Source organism: Pseudophryne corroboree, chromosome 3 (genome assembly GCF_028390025.1).
Source record: "Pseudophryne corroboree isolate aPseCor3 chromosome 3, aPseCor3.hap2, whole genome shotgun sequence".
Taxonomy (NCBI): Eukaryota; Metazoa; Chordata; class Amphibia; order Anura; family Myobatrachidae; genus Pseudophryne; species Pseudophryne corroboree.
In genome coordinates, this window is record NC_086446.1 from 542283456 (window position 1) to 542305964 (window position 22509).

The 22509-nt window shown below is 49.2% G+C and overlaps 1 protein-coding gene across 1 annotated transcript in view; it reads left to right on the plus strand.

The window, feature by feature from the left end:
- The window catches only part of LOC135057334 (uncharacterized), a 55127-nt gene that overhangs the window by 30349 nt on the left and 2269 nt on the right, over window positions 1-22509 (plus strand). The gene's annotated exons all lie outside the window — the stretch shown is intronic.

Below are 22509 nucleotides of genomic sequence, written 5' to 3' on the forward strand. Positions count from 1 at the left end.
GATTTAAAAAGGGTTTTTAAAAAACAAACACCAGAATCCGACAAAATTTTTTAAGGAAGGATTGGCAAAAACGCGTCCGAATCCAAAACACGGCCGCGAATCCAAAACCAAAACCCGAAAAATTTCCGGTGTACATCTCTAATTAAAATGTAATAATATTTCTGCAGCGGGGTACACTGGGTTCCACAGGGATAACATCGGGGGGTGTAGAGTTGAATCTTGATCCGAGGCACCAACAGACTAAAAGCTTTGACTGTTCCAAGGATGCAAAGCAGGGGTGCATCTACCTATTGGCCAGGATGGCATTCGCCAGGGGCGCCAGGCAGGGCCGGATTAACAATGGGGCGGATGGAGCTGCAGCTCCAGGCCCCCCATTGAAAATAGGCCCAGAGGACCCCCAATCCGACCGGCCGAAGTCCCGACCAACCCAACTACCTGTCTGTCCTGAATCTGCATGAGGCTCCGCCTCCGGATCCCATCCTAAGCTCCGCCCCTGTACCCGCACAGACAGTGCTGTAGGCGGCCGCGTCGCTGGCAGGAGGAGAAAGCAGCATGTCACACACAGCAACCTCTGTTACTATGTGGCTGGGACTACACATGGTAACTTTGTTTACAGATGATCAAAGTGCCTCCCGCAGCCTGTACGTGGCTGCAAGGCAGTTAGGTCTGGCCCATTTGATGCAGCCTCAATCTCTACTGCTGCCGGGTGAGCAGGGATAAACAGCACCTCCAGACAGTCCTTGCAGCTCTCGGTGGGCGGAGCCAAGTCCCGGCAGCACTCAGCAGTCTTCCAGAGAAGTGTCAGAGTGGGGGATTCAGAGCTCATCCTGGCAATTTGAGAGGAGACCTTGCTCCCTGCTGAGATGGAGAGGGGACAGAAGTCCTGTACAAGTAAGAAAGGACAGGAGTTTGAGAGGAAGGAGACCAGTGTTCGTGATAGGTAAAATAACATGAGCTGTGCAGACTAATGAGTAACAAATGTAGGGGTAATGGGAGTGAGGGGGTGCAAGTAACTTTGTACAGTGGGAAAAAATGTGGGATTTCATAAGGAAAACGTTACTGATGTTGGGCTGGAAGAGGAATGTGACCCTCCAGGCACTCAGGTCCAATCCATCATGTATGGCACTCCACATTCTCCAGAACCTGCTAAGTTACCCCCACCCCCCATTTGAAATAACTGCCCACCCCTGCACTGGCTGTAAAATAAGCAACAGGAGTGGCCTTGAAGGTAGCAAGCATTAGAAGTTGCAGGCAGTGCATTGGTGCAGGGAGTGCTGTTGCTACAGGGCCCACACTGCCTCTGGGGCCCGCCTTTCCCCCTGCACCCAATCACACATCATAGTGTTGCCCAAACGCCCCTTCCCTCGCTGACGACCATCCACCACTCTGTGCCGCATTTGACTGACACCTACTCCCAAATCCCCCCTCTGAATCACACTGCAATGAGAGTCCCATACAAGGTGAGCTACATCGGGCAGCATGCCAATGGAACTACTTTTGTGCAAGCTGAAATTGAATCTTGCCCTATGTGTATGTGTGCTATATGTATAAATACAGTGTATGTATACTATGCACTAATGCATGCATGCTATGTATTCTTTATATACTATGTGTATGTATGCATACTGTACTATGGGCCTGATTCAGAGTTTGATGCAGCTCTTGCGCCGCACGCAGATTCCTGATTATCGGGAATCAGCGGCTGCGCAAGATCCATTCTGCACATGTGCAGAACAGGCCTTCCAATCTTACCTGCACTTCCCCTCCGCTGCTGCCTGATTGCCAGGCAGTGCATTGAGGGGGTGGGCAAGGGGCTGGGGGGAGGCCAGTGTTCCCCTGCTTTCTGGGAGGTGAGAGCCAGGGGTCTGCGTGAGTTCCTGGCCTCGCAGTCCCTGCATCTATCGGTAAGCTGAGTAAGCTGGAGCTTAGCTGTCCGTCTGCATGGTACATTGCGACCGAGAGTGCTTAAGAACGCAATCATCAGGTGTTTCAGCCCCTCTAGCCATTAGTTCAGAGACCCTCTCACATGATGGTCTAATTTAAACTACTACACATAACTGGGCACAGGCAGCCTATGGCACTTATTAGGATGATCTATGGGAGCTTTGTATTGTCCCTCCATTTATTTCACCCCTACACCCTGTCCCTGCATCCAGGTACCCTCACCCCTACACCATGTCCCTACATCCAGGTACCAGCACCCCTACACCCTGTCTCTGCATCCAGGTACCCTCACCCTACACCCTGTCTCTGCATCCAAGTACCCTCACCCTACACCATGTCCCTGTATCCAGGTACCCTCACCCCTACACCATGTCCCTACATCCAGGTACCAGCACCCCTACACCCTGTCTCTGCATCCAGGTACCCTCACCCTACACCCTGTCTCTGCATCCAAGTACCCTCACCCTACACCCTGTCTCTACATCCAGGTACCCTCACCCTACACCCTGTCTCTGCATCCAGGTACCCTCACCCTACACCCTGTCCCTGCATCCTGATACCCTCACCCTACACCATGTCCCTGCATCTCAATTTCCGCACCCCTACACCATGTCCCTGTATCCAGGTACCCTCACCCCTACACCATGTCCCTACATCCAGGTACCAGCACCCCTACACCCTGTCTCTGCATCCAGGTACCCTCACCCTACACCCTGTCTCTGCATCCAAGTACCCTCACCCTACACCCTGTCTCTACATCCAGGTACCCTCACCCTACACCCTGTCTCTGCATCCAGGTAACCTCACCCTACACCCTGTCTCTGCATCCAGGTACCTGTTAGGGTCTCCTGCCCTGTGCTGCCACGTCGTCATGGCAACCGGGAGACAAGTGCTAGCGGAGTAACCTGAGCGCAGCTGATACTCCGGTTCGGGTCTTTTGCTGTGCAGTGGTTACAGGCTCTGTGCACGGCAGGGGATCCGGTGCTGGTTTTTGTGCTCACAGTCTGTGAGGTCTGAGTGGGGCGTGGACAGCACCTGCTTTATAAGGCCTCTTCTCAGGTTAAGAAGATGCTGCTGAATCTTTGTTAGTTAGTCAGTTCCTGAAAGTTAGCCAGTACTGTGTAGCTTTGTATTTGTTGTTGCTTACTGCAAATAGGCCTGGGGATTTGGTACTACACTCTGCCAATCCAGACCTAGCAGTAAGACTGGAGTCAGTCGTTTAACTTGCTGGGGTTCTTTTACTACTCTGTGAACTTAGCAAGTTTGCGGCTGTATTCTAAGACTTGCCTGCCTAAATCCTGTCTCACTGTGCAAGGTGTCAGGTGTCAGTTTAGTGGCAGTAAGCTGAACCTGTGCACTGCAAGTGAGAATTAGGATTGTGGAGACTCTCCTTGTGTCTATCATTCCATCTCTGACCAAGGAGTTTACTGCCACACCCGTTGGTAACCCTTTAGGGTTTTGCTGTTGCCCTTAGCAACAGCATTTCGGGTTCTCTACGTATTAAAACACAACATCTTGCTTTTCCCATCTGAGCATTACTAATACTAGGGAGACACCCAGTTCCTTAGCCTCTGGGCTTCTCTGTTCACTTTGTGTGTATTTTGTTACCCTATCACCTTCTGTGTACGTAATGTCATATTCCCCAGTCTGTCTGTGAGTTCATTTGTTTTGCATACCTATCCGTTCAGACACCAGTACATTCCTGCAGGCACTGGTGTGCATAACAGTTCAAACACTAGTACATTCCTGCAGGCACTGGAGTGCATAACAGTTCTGACACCAGTACATTCCTGCAGGCACTGGTGTGCATAACATATTCAGCAGCCTAATACTCCTGTTGAAATTTTGTGGGAATATGGAGCATACCCCTCAAAATACGTTGCAACAGGTGGTCGATCAGGTGGAGGTCCTGACTCGACAATTTAATGATTTGTCCATTAATATGCACACCTCCCAGGCCGCTGGCGGAGCTCCCGCAGCAGCAGCACCTTCAGGGGTTAAGGAGCCGAAAGTAAATCTCCCGGATCGTTTTTCTGGAGATCGCTCGCAGTTCTTTTGTTTCAAGGAGAGCTGCAAGCTATACTTCCGGCTTAGGCCTCAGTCTTCTGGGTCGGAGATTCAGCGGGTGGGCATAGTGATTTCCTTACTACAAGGAGACCCACAGGTCTGGGCATATGGGTTGCAGCCTGACTGTCCGTCGCTTAAAAGTGTTGATGCTTTTTTTACAGCACTGGGCATGTTGTATGATGACCCTGACAAGACGGCCTCAGCCGAGGCTCAGATTTCGATCCTTAAGCAAGGGCGAAGGCCAGTTGAGGTTTACTGTACGGAGTTTCGGAGGTTGGCCCATGATACCCAGTGGAATGACCCAGCCCTGAGACACCAGTACCGAAGAGGTCTTTCTAACCAGATAAAGGACCAACTGGTACAATATCCCTTGCCTGATATCTTGGATCAGCTCATGCAGTTATCCATCCGGGTGGATAGACGGCTGAGAGAGCGTAGGCTTGAAAGGGAGACTGAGGTTTCCTTCTTTCCCAAGGGAACCTCAGACTCTGAGGAATTTTCCGAGGAGCCTATGCAGATTGGGGCTACCCGCCTCTCCTCGCGTGAGAAGACACGGAGGAGACAGCAGGGGTTGTGTTTGTACTGTGGGAATAAAGGTCATGTGGTAGTATCATGCCCAGAAAAGCCGGAAAACTTCAGGGCCTGAGGGTGATGGGAAATATCCTGTCAGGCCATAAGTCAGAATTTCCCAAGAAGACTTTTATCATTCCGGTGACCTTGAAGATCCTCGGTCAAACTGTCAAGACTGAGGCCTTTGTGGACAGTGGGGCTGACGGGGTTTTTATGGACCGCCAATTCGCCCTGAAACACTCTGTTCCCTTAGTACCCTTGGCATCGGAAATTGAGATTTGTGGGTTAAACGGGGAACCATTATCCCAAGGTAAAATTACCTCTTGCACTAGCCAGATTTCTTTGTTTATTGGAGCCACGCACTCTGAAAAATTGTCCTTTTATGTGACTGTCTGTACTTTTGCCCCATTGGTGTTGGGGTTACCCTGGTTAAGGGCCCACAATCCTCAATTTGACTGGGTCTCTGGGGAGATTCTTAGTTGGGGTACTGATTGTTTCAGGAGTTGCTTGAGCCTTCCAGTCAGGCTCTCGCAGCTAAGTTTGCCAGGATTGCCAGGGTGTTATGCAGATTTTGCGGACGTGTTCTCCAAAAAAGTTGCAGAGGTACTACCTCCCCATCGCCCCTATGACTGTGCCATTGATTTGTTGCCAAATGCTAAGCTTCCCAAGAGCAGGTTGTACTCCCCGTCACGTCCTGAGACTCAGGCTATGGCAGAGTACATTCAGGAGAACTTGGCTAAGGGATTTATCAGACCTTCACAGTCTCCAGTTGGGTCGGGGTTCTTCTTTGTGGGTAAAAAGGACGGTTCGTTGCGACCCTGCATCGACTTCAGGGAATTGAACCGTATCACGATTAAAAACTCATACCCACTGCCCCTCATTTCGGTCTTGTTTGACCAGCTTCGTATTGCCACCATTTTTTCTAAGATTGACCTACGCGGTGCGTACAATCTAATCCGAATAAGAGAGGGGGATGAATGGAAGACTGCCGTTAATACCCACTCAGGGCATTATGAATATTTGGTGATGCCTTTTGGGCTCTGTAATGCCCCGGCAGTCTTCCAGGATTTCATGAATGATGTGCTCAGGGAATATTTGGATAGATTCTTAGTTGTATACTTAGATGACATCCTAATCTTCTCCCATTCCCTGGAGGAACATCGGAAGCATGTACGCTTAGTCCTCCAGAAACTCAGAGACCACCGGCTTGGGGCGAAGCTGGAGAAGTGCGAATTTGAAGTTCAGCAAATCGCATTTCTAGGATATATTATCTCCCCAGAAGGTTTCCAAATGGAGGGTTCCAAGGTACAGGCAGTCCTGGATTGGGTGCAGCCCACTAGTTTGAAGGCGCTTCAGCGTTTCCTGGGCTTTGCGAATTTTTATAGACGATTTATCGCTGGATTTTCGTCTATAGTGGCGCCCTTGGTGGCACTCACTAAGAAAGGGGCGGATGTTGCTCACTGGTCTTGTGAGGCTAAAGCGGCTTTTGCCCGTCTCAAAAGGGCATTTGTATCGGCCAAGGTGCTGCGACACCCAGATCCAGAGCGTCCTTTTGTGGTGGAGGTGGATGCCTCTGAGATGGGTATTGGGGCAGTGCTTTCTCAGATGGGAGTGTCTGATAATCGCCTTCATCCCTGTGCTTACTTTTCCCGTAAATTTTCGCCTGCCGAGATGAATTATGACGTGGGTAACCGGGAATTGTTGGCTATTAAGGATGCACTCGAGGAGTGGAGACACTGGCTTGAGGGGGCTAAGTTTGTGGTCTCAATTCTCACCGACCATAAGAATCTGGCATATTTAGAGTCAGCGAAGCGTCTCAATGCCAGGCAGGCACGATGGGCTTTGTTTTTTGCTCGCTTTAATTTTTTGATAACATATCGCCCTGGGTCAAAAAACATCAAGGCTGATGCGCTCTCGCGGAGTTTTGCTCCAATCCAGGAGACCACCGAGGAGCCGTTGCCCATTGTGTCCCCATCATGTATTAAAGTGGGCATTACCCAGGACCTCTTATCATTAGTCCTTAGAGCACAGGAGCAGGCTCCTCCAGACCTTCCGGTAGGTCTTTTGTTTGTGCCTCCTAGGTTAAGACAGCGAGTGTTCCTGGAATTCCATGCCAAGAAGTCGGCAGGTCACCCGGGTATTGCCAGAACTCGGGAGTTGCTATCTAGGGCGGTGTGGTGGCCCTCGGTGGCTAAGGATGTGGATCAGTGGGTTCGGGCATGTGACATCTGTGCCCGAAATAAGACTCCTAGAGGGGTTCCTGTTGGCCCATTACATCCACTCTCTATCCCATCTAAGCCATGGACCCACATTTCAATGGATTTTGTGGTGGACTTGCCCAAATCCTCGGGGATGACAGCCATCTGGGTTGTCGTTGACAGGTTTTCGAAGATGGCGCACTTCGTTCCACTGGTTGGGCTGCCATCGGCCAGACGCCTGTCTGAATTATTTATGCTGCATGTTGTGCGTCTCCACGGGTTGCCACTTGATGTGGTCTCTGACCGCGGATCCCAGTTTGTGGCCAAATTCTGGAGGGCATTTTGTTCCGATCTCCAGATTTCTGTCAGCTTGTCGTCAGGCTACCATCCGCAGTCTAATGGGCAGACTGAAAGGGTGAACCAGTCCTTGGAGCAGTTCCTCAGGTGTTATGTCTCCAAGTGTCAGACTGACTGGGTTGCTCATCTGTCCATGGCGGAGTTTGCCTATAACAACGCAGCTCACTCTGCTACAGGGATCTCTCCCTTCCTTTGTGTGTATGGGCATCATCCTAAGGCCAATTCTTTTGACCCCCTGGACTCCACGCCTGGTGGTTCCTCTGTGGTTTCGGTCCTTAGAGGTATTTGGCGGAAAGTGAAGAAAGCCCTTGTGTCTGTGTCATTAGTGACCAAAAGGGTTTTTGATAAGCGGAAAAGACCCTGCAGCTTCAAATTAGGAGACTTCGTCTGGTTGTCTACCAAGAATTTGAAGTTGAGACAGCCATCTCATAAGTTAGGCCCCCGGTTCATCGGCCCTTATAAGATCACCAGGGTTATCAATCCGGTGGCATTTCAGTTAGATCTGCCCCGTTCTTTGGGTATCAATAAAACATTTCATTGTTCCCTTTTAAAACGGGCGATTAGTAATCCTTCTTCCAGTGGAAGACCTTCCCCTCTTCTGATACGTGGCCAGAGGGAGTTTGTTGTTGAAAGGATTCTTGACTCCAAGATGGTTCGGGGTCGGCTGTCATTTTTGGTGCACTGGAAGGGGTATGGCCCGGAGGAGCGGTCGTGGGTGCGCAGTTGTGATCTTCATGCCCCCAGACTGATACGCTCTTTCTTCTCGCAGTTCCCCGATAAACCCGGTGGTAGGGGTTCTTTGACCCCTCGTCAGAGGGGGGGTACTGTTAGGGTCTCCTGCCCTGTGCTGCCACGTCGTCATGGCAACCGGGAGACAAGTGCTAGCGGAGTAACCTGAGCGCAGCTGATACTCCGGTTCGGGTCTTTTGCTGTGCAGTGGTTACAGGCTCTGTGCACGGCAGGGGATCCGGTGCTGGTTTTTGTGCTCACAGTCTGTGAGGTCTGAGTGGGGCGTGGACAGCACCTGCTTTATAAGGCCTCTTCTCAGGTTAAGCAGATGCTGCTGAATCTTTGTTGGTTAGTCAGTTACTGAAAGTTAGCCAGTACTGTGTAGCTTTGTATTTGTTGTTGCTTACTGCAAATAGGCCTGGGGATTTGGTACTACACTCTGCCAATCCAGACCTAGCAGTAAGACTGGAGTCAGTCGTTTAACTTGCTGGGGTTCTTTTACTACTCTGTGAACTTAGCAAGTTTGCGGCTGTATTCTAAGACTTGCCTGCCTAAATCCTGTCTCACTGTGCAAGGTGTCAGGTGTCAGTTTAGTGGCAGTAAGCTGAACCTGTGCACTGCAAGTGAGAATTAGGATTGTGGAGACTCTCCTTGTGTCTATCATTCCATCTCTGACCAAGGAGTTTACTGCCACACCCGTTGGTAACCCTTTAGGGTTTTGCTGTTGCCCTTAGCAACAGCATTTCGGGTTCTCTACGTATTAAAACACAACATCTTGCTTTTCCCATCTGAGCATTACTAATACTAGGGAGACACCCAGTTCCTTAGCCTCTGGGCTTCTCTGTTCACTTTGTGTGTATTTTGTTACCCTATCACCTTCTGTGTACGTAATGTCATATTCCCCAGTCTGTCTGTGAGTTCATTTGTTTTGCATACCTATCCGTTCAGACACCAGTACATTCCTGCAGGCACTGGTGTGCATAACAGTTCAAACACCAGTACATTCCTGCAGGCACTGGAGTGCATAACAGTTCTGACACCAGTACATTCCTGCAGGCACTGGTGTGCATAACAGTACCCTCACCCTACACCCTGTCTCTGCATCCAAGTACCCTCACCCTACACCCTGTCTCTACATCCAGGTACCCTCACCCTACACCCTGTCTCTGCATCCAGGTACCCTCACCCTACACCCTGTCTCTGCATCCAGGTACCCTCACCCTACACCCTGTCTCTGCATCCAGGTGCCCTCACCCTACACCCTGTCTCTGCATCCAGGTACCCTCACTTTACACCCTGTCTCTGCATCCAGGTACCCTCACCCTACACCCTGTCTCTGCATCCAGGACCATTACCCTTTAACCCTGTCCATGCATCCAGGACCATTACCCTTTAACCCTGTCCATGCATCGAGGGACCGTTACCCTTTCATCCTGTCCATGCATCCAGGGACTGTTACCATTTCACCCTGTCCATGCATCCTGGGACCATTTCCCTTTCACCCTGTCCATGCATCCTGAGACGTTACCCTTTCACCCCATCCATGCATCCAGGGACCGTTACCCTTTAATCCTGTCCATGCATTCAGGGACCATCATCTCTACAGTCTGTCCTTTCATCCAGAGACCCTCACCCCTACACAGTGTCCCTTCATCCTGAGACCTGCTCACATCCATAGCAGCAACCAGTCTCCACATAGTCATCTCCTCTTAGTCTTACCCCGCACTGCCATGTGTCACACACCCTGGCTGTGATGTCCTCTGTAATTTATATTGGTCGTTGGAGTTCTCTATATAATATAGCATTTATTGCAATGTTCTTTGTAGTGTGTGGAGATCACTTGGATGCTTGGTGTATTATATAGCACCAAGCATGCAATGCTCTCTGTATCATATGGCAAACCCTGCAATGCTCTCTGTATTAGATGGTGGTCACGGAGATACTCTCTGCGTCATATGGCAGTTATTGATGGCTCTGCATTATATGTTGGTCACAAACTTTTTCTTGTTATAGCTCCACCTATTAAGTATTTGAAGGTAGGCACTATTTATAACCTCCACGGAGATAGTCACACCCATGGCACAGGCCACACACCCTATGTAGACCACACCCACACCACACTGGTCTCACCCCCACATCGCTTGTCACACCTCCTGCCGAGGCACACAATAGGCCCTTCATAAATAGCAGCTCCAGGCCCATGTGGACCTTAATCTGGCACTGGCGCCAGGCAAGGAGGGGGCGCCGTACGGCAGTGCCATCCATGGCTAAGGGTTAGAACCATGTAGTACTGTCAGACTTGGTGACTGTCTGTTAGTGTCGGCACCAGTGTCCGGCAGCAGCGCACCGCACCTCGCTTGTAATCAGACTCAACATAAACTACAGCTCCCAGCAGCAGTTCTTCATAAAATCCATCGCTCAGCAACGATCCGCTATGCACCCGTATGACGCGCCTGCGCATTGCGCAGCGAAAAATCCTAGCGTGCGAACAGGTCTGAATGACCCCCTATGTATGTGAGTAAGTGTGTAACTATGTATGTATGTGACTGCATTTATATATACTGTATGTGTGACTGTACTGTATATCATTTGTATGTGTTTTGTGTGTGACTATGTATGTAAGTGTATATGTGTGTGACTATGGGCAGTATCAGATATACTAATGGCAAATGTGGTTTGACCGCATTCCCCATATAAAATTGAAAATATATTTATTAGCACTGGTCCACATTTCCATTTTCTATTTGCATTCCCCATTTGCCCTGTATAGACTGTGTTTTCTATAGGCAGTAGCGGATCTTGCCACGGGCAAGCAGGACTTTTGCCCGGAGCGCCGCTTTCCGGAGGGCGCCGGCGCCATCCAGAGGGCGCCGCACCATGGCAAGATCCGCTGCTGCTGTGGTGCCCCCCACTGCCGCGGCCCGCTGTCCGTTGTGAAGGGAAACTACGCGTCTAGTTTCCCTTCGTGGGCTGCCCGCTGTGAAGGGAAACTAGATGCTACGCGTCTAATTTCCCTTCCTGGAGAGGACCTTCACTGTAATGATGTGCGGTGCGCGTTGACGTCATCGCGCACCGCACAGCAAAGGTCCTCTCCACGAAGGGAACTAGACGCTTAGCGTCTAGTTTACCTTCGTGGAGAGGACCTTTGCTGTGCGGTGCGCGATGACGTCATCGCGCACCGCACATCCTACAACAGTACAGGGGGCGTAACTGACCACGCCCCCTGTATGAAGCCAGAAGCCCCGGAACCGGCCCTGTCTATAGGGGTACGACTGTGTGGCGTAATGTGAATAATACCGCATTCAGATCGCAAATGCCGGATCCCACCCGGTAAAAGAAACGTGTCCTTACCGGGTGGGATCCGGCATTTGCGCTCCTTTGCTGGCTTTCCAACCCGGCAATATACCGGGTCGGTTGCCATAGCAGCGGGGGGGGGCGCAGCAGCAGCAGGGGCGGGGGTGGAGGCGGCGCTGGGAGATGAGCTCATCTCCTGCGCCGCCTCTCCCTATGCTGTGAATGGGAACCGTGTCGCATCGACGCGGCTCCCATTCACACTGCACCTGACCCGGTATTCAACCCGGGTATAATCCTTCTTTTATACCGGGTTTAATTACCGGGTCAGACGACCCGCTAATTCTTGGAAAGTGCTTTCACATCGCACACTGACCCGTGTCAACACGGCAATATGCCGTGTCGATACCGAGTTATTTGTGCGATGTGAAAATAAGATTTTACTTACCGGTAAATCTATTTCTCGTAGTCCGTAGTGGATGCTGGGGACTCCGTAAGGACCATGGGAATAGTAGGGCTCCGCAGGAGACATGGGCACTTTAAGAAAGAATTTAGATTCTGGTGTGCTCTGGCTCCTCCCTCTATGTCCCTCCTCCAGACCTCAGTTAGAGAAACTGTGCCCGGAAGAGCTGACAGTACAAGGAAAGGATTTTGGTAATCCAGGGCAAGATACATACCAGCCACACCAATCACACCGTATAACTTGTGATAAACTTACCCAGTCAACAGTATGAACAACAACAGAGCATCAGTTCAACCCTGATGCAACAATAACATAGCCCTTATTGCAGCAATAACTATATACAAGTATTGCAGAAGAAGTCCGCACTTGGGACGGGCGCCCAGCATCCACTACGGACTACGAGAAATAGATTTACCGGTAAGTAAAATCTTATTTTCTCTAACGTCCTAGTGGATGCTGGGGACTCCGTAAGGACCATGGGGATTATACCAAAGCTCCCAAACGGGCGGGAGAGTGCGGATGACTCTGCAGCACCGATTGAGCAAACACAAGGTCCTCCTCAGCCAGGGTATCAAACTTATAGAACTTTGCAAAAGTGTTTGAACCTGACCAAGTAGCCGCTCGGCACAGCTGTAATGCCGAGACCCCTCGGGCAGCCGCCCAAGAAGAGCCCACCTTCCTAGTGGAATGGGCCTTAACTGATTTTGGCAGCGGCAATCCAGCCGCAGAATGAGCCTGCTGAATCGTGTTACAGATCCAGCGAGCAATAGTTTGCTTTGAAGCAGGCGCCCCAAGCTTGTTAGAAGCATACAGGATAAACAAAGACTCTGTTTTCCTGACCCTAGCCGTTCTGGCAACATAAACCTTCAAAGCCCTGACCACATCAAGCAACTCGGAATCCTCCAAGTCAGTAGTAGCCACAGGCACCACAATAGGTTGGTTTATATGAAAGGATGAAACCACTTTCGGCAGAAATTGTGGGCGGGTCCGCAATTCTGCTCTATCCGCATGGAAAACCAGATAGGGGCTTTTATGTGACAAAGCCGCCAATTCTGACACACGCCTAGCCGAAGCCAAGGCTAGTAGCATGAACACCTTCCACGTGAGATATTTCAATTCAACCGTTTTGAGTGGTTCAAACCAATGTGATTTCAGGAAACTCAACACAACGTTAAGATCCCAAGGTGCCACTGGAGGCACAAAAGGGGGATGAATATGCAGCACTCTCTTTACAAACGTCTGAACTTCAGGTAGGGAAGCCAGTTCTTTTTGAAAGAAAAATGGATAGGGCCGAAATCTGCATCTTAATGGAACCCAATTTTAGGCCCAAAGTCACTCCCGACTGTAGGAAGTGAAGGAAACGGCCCAGCTGGAATTCCTCCGTAGGGGCATTCCTGGCCTTACCCCAAACAACATATTTTCGCCATATACGGTGATAATGTTGAGCCGTCACGTCCTTCCTAGCCTTTATCAGCGTAGGAATGACCTCATCCGGAATGCCTTATTCTGCTAGGATCCGGCGTTCAACCGCCATGCTGTCAAACGCAGCCGCGGTAAGACTTGGAACAGACAGGGCCCCTGTGCAACAAGTCCTGTCTTAGAGGCAGAGGCCACGGGTCCTCTGTGAGCATTTCTTGCAGATCTGGATACCAAGTCCTTCTTGGCCAATCCGGAACAATGAGTATTGTTCTCACTCCTCTTTTTCCTATGATTCTCAGCACCTTATGAGAGGAAGAGGAGGAAATACATAGACCGACTGGAACACCCACGGTGACACCAGTGCGTCCACAGCTATCGCCTGAGGGTCTCATGACCTGGCGCAATACCTCTGTAGCTTCTTGTTGAGGCGGGATGCCATCACGTCCACCTGTGGCAGTTCCCACCGTCCTGCAATCTGCGTGAAGACTTCTTGATGAAGTCCCCCCTCTCCCGGGTGGAGGTCGTGCCTGCTGAGGAAGTCTGCTTCCCAGCTGTCCACTCCCGGGATGAACACTGCTGACAGTGCGCTTACGTGATTCTCCGCCCAGCGAAGAATTCTGGTGGCTTCTGACTGAATCAGAACCGGTTGGTCGCGAAGCAGGGTCTCCGCTTGACGTAGGGCGTTGTATACGGCCCTTAATTCCAGGATGGTGATGTGAAGGCAAGTCTCCTGACTTGACCACAGACCTTGGAAATTCCTTCCCTGTGCGACTGCTCCCCACCCTCGGAGGCTTGCATCCGTGGTCACCAGGACCCAGTCCTGAATGCCGAATCTGCGGCCCTCGAGAAGGTGAGCACTCTGCAGCCACCACAGGAGAGACACCCTGGCCCTGGGGGATAGGGTGATTAACCGATGCATCTGAAGATGTGATCCGGACCACTTGTCCAGTAAGTCCCATTGAAAAGGTCCTCGCATGAAACCTGCCGAAGGGAATGGCCTCTTATGATGCCACCATCCTTCCCAGGACTCGAGTGCAGTGATGTACTGACACCTGTTTTGGTTTGAATAGGTTCCTGACCAGTGTCATGAGCTCCTGAGCTCTCTCTATCGGGAGATAAACCCTATTCTGGTCTGTGTCTAGAATCATGCCTAGGAAAGGCAGATGAGCCGTAGGAACCAACTGCGACTTTGGAATATTTAGAATCCAGCCGTGTTACCGTTACACTTCCAGAGAAAGTGATACGCTGTTCAGCAACTGCTCTCTTAATCTCGCTTTTATGAGGAGATCGTCCAAGTACTGGATAATTGTGACACCTTGCTTCCGCAGGAGCACCATCATTTCCGCCATTACCTTGGTGAAGATTCTCGGGGCCGTGGGGAGACCAAACGGCAACGTCTGAAATTGGTAATGACAATCCTGTACCGCAAATCTGAGGTACGCCTGATGAGGTGAATAAATGGGGACATGAAGGTATGCATCCTTTATGTCCAGAGACACCATAAAATCTCCCCCTTTCAGGCTTGCGATGACCGCTCTTAGCGATTCCATCTTTAACTTGAACCTTTTCAGGTATATGATCAGGGATTTTAAATTCAATATGGGTCTGACCAAACCGTCCGGTGTCGGGACTACAACATGGTCGAATAATAACCCCCTCCTGGTTGAAGGAGGGGAACCTTGACCACCACCTGTTGAAGATACAATTTGTGAATTGCAGTTAACACTATTTCCCTCTCGTGGGGGATAGCCGGCAGGGCCGTCGGTGAGGGGCATCTCCTCAAAGTCCAGCTTGTATCCCTGAGACACAATATCAATTGCCCAGGGATCCAACAGGGAGTGAACCCACTTGTGGCTGAAATTACGAAGATGTGCCCCCACCGGGCCTAGCTCCGTCTGTGGAGCCCCAGCGACATGCGGTGGATTTTGTAGAGGCCGGGGAGGACTTCTGTTCCTGGGAACTAGCTGTGTTGTGCAGCTTCTTTCCTCTGCCCCTGCCTCTGGCAAGAAAGGACGCACCTCGGACTTTCTTGTTTCTTTGTGATCGAAAGGCTGCATTTGATAATGTCGTGCTTTCCTAGGCTGTGCAGGAATATAAGGCAAAAGATCAGAATTACCAGCTATAGCTGTGGAGACCAGGTCCGAGATCCCTTCTCCACACAATCCTCAGCCTTCCATATGCCTTTTAAGTCGGCATCACCTGTCCATTGCATATTCTACAGGACACGTCAAGCAGAAATCGACATAGCGTTGACTCTAGAACCCAGTAGACTAATGTCTCTTTGGGCATGTTTTATATATATATCTTATCTTAAGACAGCATCTTTAATATATATATCTATATATATATCTATATATATATCTATATATATATATATATATATATATATATACATACTAGGGTCTCAATCTCTGCTGATAAGGTACCTGACCACGCTGCTACAGCGCTATAAACCCATGCCGACACAATCGCCGGTCTGAGTAGTGTACCAGAATGTGCACGCTATCTGCAGGATCCCTGAGGATAGGTGTTAAGTCAGGGCTACCTTTTGGGCAAACGTGACACCCTAGGGGAAGATTCCCATCGTATCCTGGCCCTAGTAGGGAAAGGATACTCCCTGAGAATTCTTTGTGGGAAACTGCAGTCTCTTGTCTGGAGATTCCCGCTCTTTTTCATCATGAAATTTACCTCAGCTTTTTTCCCCTTAAACATGTGTACCCTTGTGTCAGGGACAGATGAGTCATCAGTGATATGCAAATCATCTTTTATTACAATAATCATATATTGAATCCTTTCCTGCCATTTTGGCTGTAACTTTGCATTATCGTAGTCGACACTGGAGTCAGACTCCGTGTCGATATCAGTGTCTATTATTTTGGATAGTGATCATTGAGAGACTCTGAAGGTCTCTGCGACATAGGGACAGACATGGGTAGATTCCCTGGGGTATATTTACTAAACATCGTATTTTTCCGAATGAGGTTAAAGTTCAATCACGAATGACATCGAAAGTGTAAAATTGCAACTTTTTGAATTTCTTACGACTAATTGACTAAGCTGTCGTATTCTGCATTTTCGTATTTACCAATGTCGATGTCATTCGTATTTTTTGGCAGTGTTTTACGGGAGTGAATTGTAAAACACTTCCGACTTTAACACAATGAATCTCGGCCGGATCTGTGAGATCCGTGCTGGGCTTCATTGTGCACCTTTCGTAAAAAATAAAACATTGTTAAAAAAATTTATTTTTAAATGCGTGGGGTCCCCCTTCCTAAGCAAAACCAGCCTCGGGCTCTTTGAGCCGGTCCTGGTTGAAAAAATATGGGTAAAAAAGTGACCGGGGTTCCCCCATATTTAATCAACCAGCACCGGGCTCTGCGCCTGGTCCTGGTTCCAAAAATACGGGGGACAAAAAGCGTAGGGGTCCCCCGTATTTCTGAAACCAGCACCGGGCTCCACTAGCCAGATACATAATGCCACAGCTGGGGGACACTTTTATATTGGTCCCTGCGGCCCTGGCATTACATACCCAACTAGTCACCCCTGGCCGGGGTACCCTGGAGGAGTGGGGCCCCTTCAATCAAGGGGTGTCCCCCCCCTCCAGCCACCCAAGGGCCAGGGGTGAAGCGGTGGAAAACCGGGCCCGCTGGTACCTGTAGTACTACTACTAAAAAAATACCCCAATAAAAACAGAAGACACACACCTTGAAAGTAAAAGTTTAATTCATACATCCACACCTCCAAACATACATACTTACCTATGTTCACACGAGGGTCGGTCCTCTTCTCCATGTAACCAATGGTGGGAACTTTGTGGTCAGCGGTTGACCGAAAGTAACCTCACCGCTGACCACAAAGTTCCCACCATTGGTTACAATGGAGCGCATAGGCGCTACATTGTATCACTGCCGTGTGCTGCCTGACATACACTACAGGAGCACACAGCCAATCAGGAGGGTGCCACGACGTGGTGCTCCCTGATTGGCTGAAGGAACCCTCTTAGACAGAAGTCAGGGGGGGTTCCTGGCAGTTGGGGAAAGGGTTCCCATGTGAAAACATGGGGCCCCTTTCAGTGCGTGGTCGGGTGTACGTTTTTTTATTTTGCAAAGTACGTGGATTACAAATAGAACAGAAGAGGACCGATCTACACTGGATTATGTGAGTATAATTTTTCCAACAGGTACCCCATGGATTCTACATGGAGAAGAGGACCGACCCTCGTGTGAACATAGGTAAGTATGTATGTTTGGAGGTGTGGATGTATGAATTAAACTTTTACTTTCAAGGTGTGTGTCTTCTGTTTTTATTGGGGTATTTTTTTTAGTAGTAGTACTACAGGTACCAGCGGGCCAGGTTTTCCACCGCATGCTGGTACTTGTGGTTCTCCAAGTACCAGCTTGCGGGGGAGGCTTGCTGGGACTTGTAGTACTACTACTAAAAACAAGATTCAAATTTTGTCAAAAAGGCTATCAGCCCCCCATCCGCCGCCCTTGGATGGGGGGGACAGCCTCGGGCTTCAACCCTGGCCCTTGGGTGGCTGGAGGGGGGGGACCCCTTGATTGAAGGGGCCCCACTCCTCCAGGGTACCCCGGCCAGGGGTGACTAGTTGGGTATGTAATGCCAGGGCCGCAGGGACCAATATAAAAGTGTCCCCCGGCTGTGGCATTATGTATCTGGCTAGTGGAGCCCGGTGCTGGTTTCAGAAATACGGGGGACCCCTACGCTTTTTGTCCCCCGTATTTTTGGAACCAGGACCAGGCGCAGAGCCCGGTGCTGGTTGATTAAATATGGGGGATCCCCGGTCAATTTTTTACCCATATTTTTTCAACCAGGACCGGCTCAATGAGCCCGGGGCTGGTTTTGCTTAGGAGGGGGGACCCTACGCATTTTTTTATTTGGCAAATTTAACACTTTCCCACCCCTTCCCACTGATAAACATGCATGGATCTCATGGATCCGTGCATGCCTATCAGAACACGGTAAAAAAAGCAGGTCTGTTTTATTTTAGCACTTTTTCACCATTGGTATTTTTTCACGGCAGTGTTTGGCTATTGTCGGCAGTGTTTGTGAATTACACTTTTTAGTAAATGACCGAGTTCAACCAAATTACAGGCGTATTTGACCGATGGTGTATTCATTCGTATTTTTTTTCTTGGACTTCCAAAAAAATACGAATGCCCTCATCACTGCCGTGATTTGAGTTTAGTAAATTCCCGAGATGACACTTTGAAGAAAAAACACCATCTCGGTCAAAATCGGGACCTTAGTAAATATACCCCCCTGTCTGTTCTCTAATCTTTTGTGCAATAATTTCACCTTAGCACTTAATTACACATATCCAAACAGGTGTCGGCGTTGTCGACGGAGACACCCCTCACACACACATTTGCTCCATCTTCTCCTTAGGGGAGCCTTTTACCTCAGACATGTCGACACACGCGTACCGACACATCACACACTCAGGGAATGCTCATCTGAAGACAATTCCCCCACAAGGCCTTTTGGAGAGACAGAGGGGTAAATTTACTAAGATTCGTATTTTCCCGTTTCAGGTCAAAGTTCAATCACGAATGACATCGAAAGTGTAAAACTGCAACTTTTTGAATTGATTACGACTAATTTACTAAGCTGTCGTATTCGGGTTTTTCTTTTGTTCCGATGTCGATGTCATTCGTGGTTTTCAGCTGTAGAAAACAACAAAATCGGCCGTGTTTGTGGGTTTTTTTTACGACTGCGTCACATGTCTGTTACGGCAGTGATTTTGATATTGCGGCCGCGTTTTTAGTCCTAAGTTTCGTTTTTGTCACGCGTCCGTGATTGGTTGTATTCGTGAAGGAGGAGTGTCTGTACATATTACTATAAAACCGCCCCAAACACACCGCACCTCGTGGGTTTAGCTAGTGGAGAGGAGAGAGGAAGGTGTATTTGGAGTTGGTGAGTTTGGTGGTGTTTTTGGTGGATTTGGAGAGGAGTTTTGTGATTGTTGAGTGCTGTACTGTGTGTGTAAGTAGTCTTGTCATATTTGTAGTATTGTTTTTTCACAGTTTGTCAACTTTTTTGTCCTTGTTTTTTTTTTATAGTCTTTTGTCATTGTTTGTGAGTGAGTGAGTGAGTGAGCGTGTGTGTTGGCTGTGTGGTGTGTAGTAGTAGTAGTAGTGGAGGAGTGTGTTTTTTGTATTGATTTTTCTGTGTTTTGTGTCGTTTGTCCTCATGTCAGACTCAGAGGTCAGTGTGGTGGCGGAGGTTAGTGAGGTGGAGGCTGGTAGTGAGGTGGAGGCTGTTAGTGAGGTGGAGGCTGTTAGTGAGGTGGAGGGGGTTAGTGAGAGGGAGGAGGTTAGTGAGGAGGAGGAGGAGGGGGTGCCTGTTGCTGCATTCTCCAGTGATAGTGATGGTGTTGTGGCTCCGCAGCCACGCACCACTACCAAGACTGGCAGGAATATTAAGTTCAGCTATGCTGAAAACATGGCGTTGGTGCGTGAGCTGATGAAGCACCATCGCCAATTGTTTGGTCAGGATGCTGGCAAGGTGTCCTCCCGCAGGAAGTCTGTCCTGTGGGGGCAAGTAATAGTTGCCGTCAATAGTGAGGGTGTGGTGAGGCGGACTGAGGACACGTGTCGCAAGAGGTTCTATGACATAAAGCGGCGTGTCAAGGCCAAGATGGCCAAAGAGGCAAAATCAGCCCGCAAAACCGGAGGTGGCCCCCCTTTCCGGGCAACCTATCGGGAGTGGGAGGAGCCTGTGCGGGCACTGATTCCTGCAGAAGTGGTGTCTGCAACTCATGTCCGGGATTCGGACCGACCCACGCATGATGGTGAGTTGGATATTTGTTAAATATTGTAAAATGTCCTCAAAATGATAATGTTGTTTTTTTTAAAGGTTAAAGGATGCAAAAATTGTTGGTCATGTATTGCAGGCCTATGCACCCTTAAGGTGTGTTTGTGTTTAGAAACTGCATTTTCCATCTTGCCTTGGCTGTAGCTTTTTATTTTGTATTGGCAAAAACAGGTGCAATGCCTGCTGGTATGTGTATTTGCAATAATTATTATGAGATATTGTTTGGACATCGGTGTTGTATCTAATAGCATTTTTTTTTTTTTTTTAAAGGTTTCTACAAATTCAAATAAACATTTTGGTTCAATTTGCAAGTATTCAATCTATGCAATATCTGACACATAATTCTCAAATGTAACAGATTTATTTGGTGCAACACCATGTACATTTTGATATACACCACAAATTAAGGAAGCACGAAGATCTTAAGCAGAAATTAGTTTAATTTACAATACCTAATAGATGGTTACAGTACACTAAGGGGTATATGCAATAGCGGGCGAATTGGCAAAATAGGCGAATTCCGGGCCGTTTTCGCCTCCAAAAATCAATTCGCCTATGCAGTGCAGTCATTTTTCGCAAAAAAACGGCCCGTCAAAATTCGCCTTTTCTCAATTCGCCTTTTTCCGAATTCGCCTTTTCTGCAATGGTACAGATGCTGCAATTCGCCTCCAGCATATTCAATTCAAGTTTGGAAATTCGCCTGCAGTGCTTTTAGACAGCAAATTCGCGATTTTCACTCCGCCACACTTTGGAGGGTGAAAACAAATAAAAAAATTTTAAACATGTTTTTTTTTGTGTTTTTTTTTTTAGGAATAGCAGATCTATTTATATTAGAAGGGATTAGGTTTTTTTTTTTTTTTTGGGGGAGGCACAAATATTATTTATATATTTTTTAAAATAATATTTTTATTTTTTTATTTTTTTTATTGCTGGAACGGTAAAATCCGGGGAAAAAATGGCGTGGGGTCCCCCCTCCAAAGCATAACCAGCCTCGGGCTCATTGAGCTGGTCCTGGTTCTAAAAATGCGGGGAAAAAATTGACAGGGGATCCCCCGTATTTTTAAAACCAGCACCGGGCTCTGCGCCTGATGCTGGTGCCAAAAATACGGGGGACAAAACGAGTAGGGGTCCCCCGTATTTTTAACACCAGCATCGGGCTCCACTAGCTGGACAGATAATGCCACAGCCGGGGGTCACTTTTATACAGTGCCCTGCGGCCGTGGCATCAAATATCCAACTAGTCACCCCTGGCCGGGGAACCCTGGGGGAATGGGGACCCCTTCAATCAAGGGGTCCCCCCCCCCCAGCCACCCAAGGGCCAGGGGTGAAGCCCGAGGCTGTCCCCCCCCATCCAATGGGCTGCGGATGGGGGGGCTGATAGCCTTTGTGTTCAAAAAAAAAGATATTGTTTTTTCCATTAGTACTACAAGTCCCAGCAAGCCTCCCCTGCAAGCTGGTACTTGGAGAACCACAAGTACCAGCATGCGGGAGAAAAACGGGCCCGCTGGTACCTGTAGTTCTAATGGAAAAAAAATACCCAAATAAAAACAGGACACAGACACCGTCGACAGTAAAACTTTATTACACACTGCCGACACACACATACTTACCTATGTTCACACGCCGACATCGGTCCTCTTCTCCATGTAGAATCCCGGGGTACCTGAAAATAAAAGATCAATTATACTCACCTCAACAGGCTCCAGAGATAAATCCACGGACTTGGCAAAAAAAGAAAGCGCATTTACCCGCACCAAAAACGGACTGAAAGGTGTCCACGATTAAGATCTGTCAGTGACAGTTGTCACTGACAGGTCTCTAAGCCAATCAGGAAGCGCAACTTCGTTGCGCTAACCTGATTGGCTGATCGCTGTGACAGCGCATCGCACAGCTCCCTCCATTATATTCAATGGTGGGAACTTAGCGGCTAGCGGTGAGGTCACCCGCCGGTCAGCGGTGACCGGCGGGTGACCCCACCGCTAGCCGCTAAGTTCCCACCATTGAAAGTAATGGAGGGAGCTGTGCGAGGCGCTGTCAGAGTACAGACGGCGTCCAGCCAATCAGATGAGCGCCACGGCAGTAGCGCTTCCTGATTGGCTGAAGGGACATCAGTGACAGGAGTCACGTGATGTCCCGGCATTCGGGGAAAGGATTCTAATGTGAAAACATTGGACCCCTTTCATTAGTCCGGTGGAGCGGGTGTTCGGTTTGTTTTTTTACAAAGTACGTGGATTTACCTCTGGACCTCTGGACGCTGGAAGGTGAGTATAATTTTTTGACAGGTACCCTCGGATCGTCGGAGATCGTTGCAGTCGGCGTGTCAACACAGGTAAGTATGTGTGTGTCGGTGTATGAAATAAAGTTTTACTATCAAGGTGTGTGTGTCCTGTTTTTATTTGGGTATTTTTTCCCCAGTAGTACTACAGGTACCAGCGGGCCCGTTTTTCTCCCGCATGCTGGTACTTGTGGTTCTCCAAGTACCAGCTTGCGGGGGAGGCTTGCTGGGACTTGTAGTACTAATGGAAAAAACAATATCTTTTTTTTTATCACAAAGGCTATCAGCCCCCCCATCCGCAGCCCATTGGATGGGGGGGGACAGCCTCGGGCTTCACCCCTGGCCCTTGGGTGGCTGGGGGG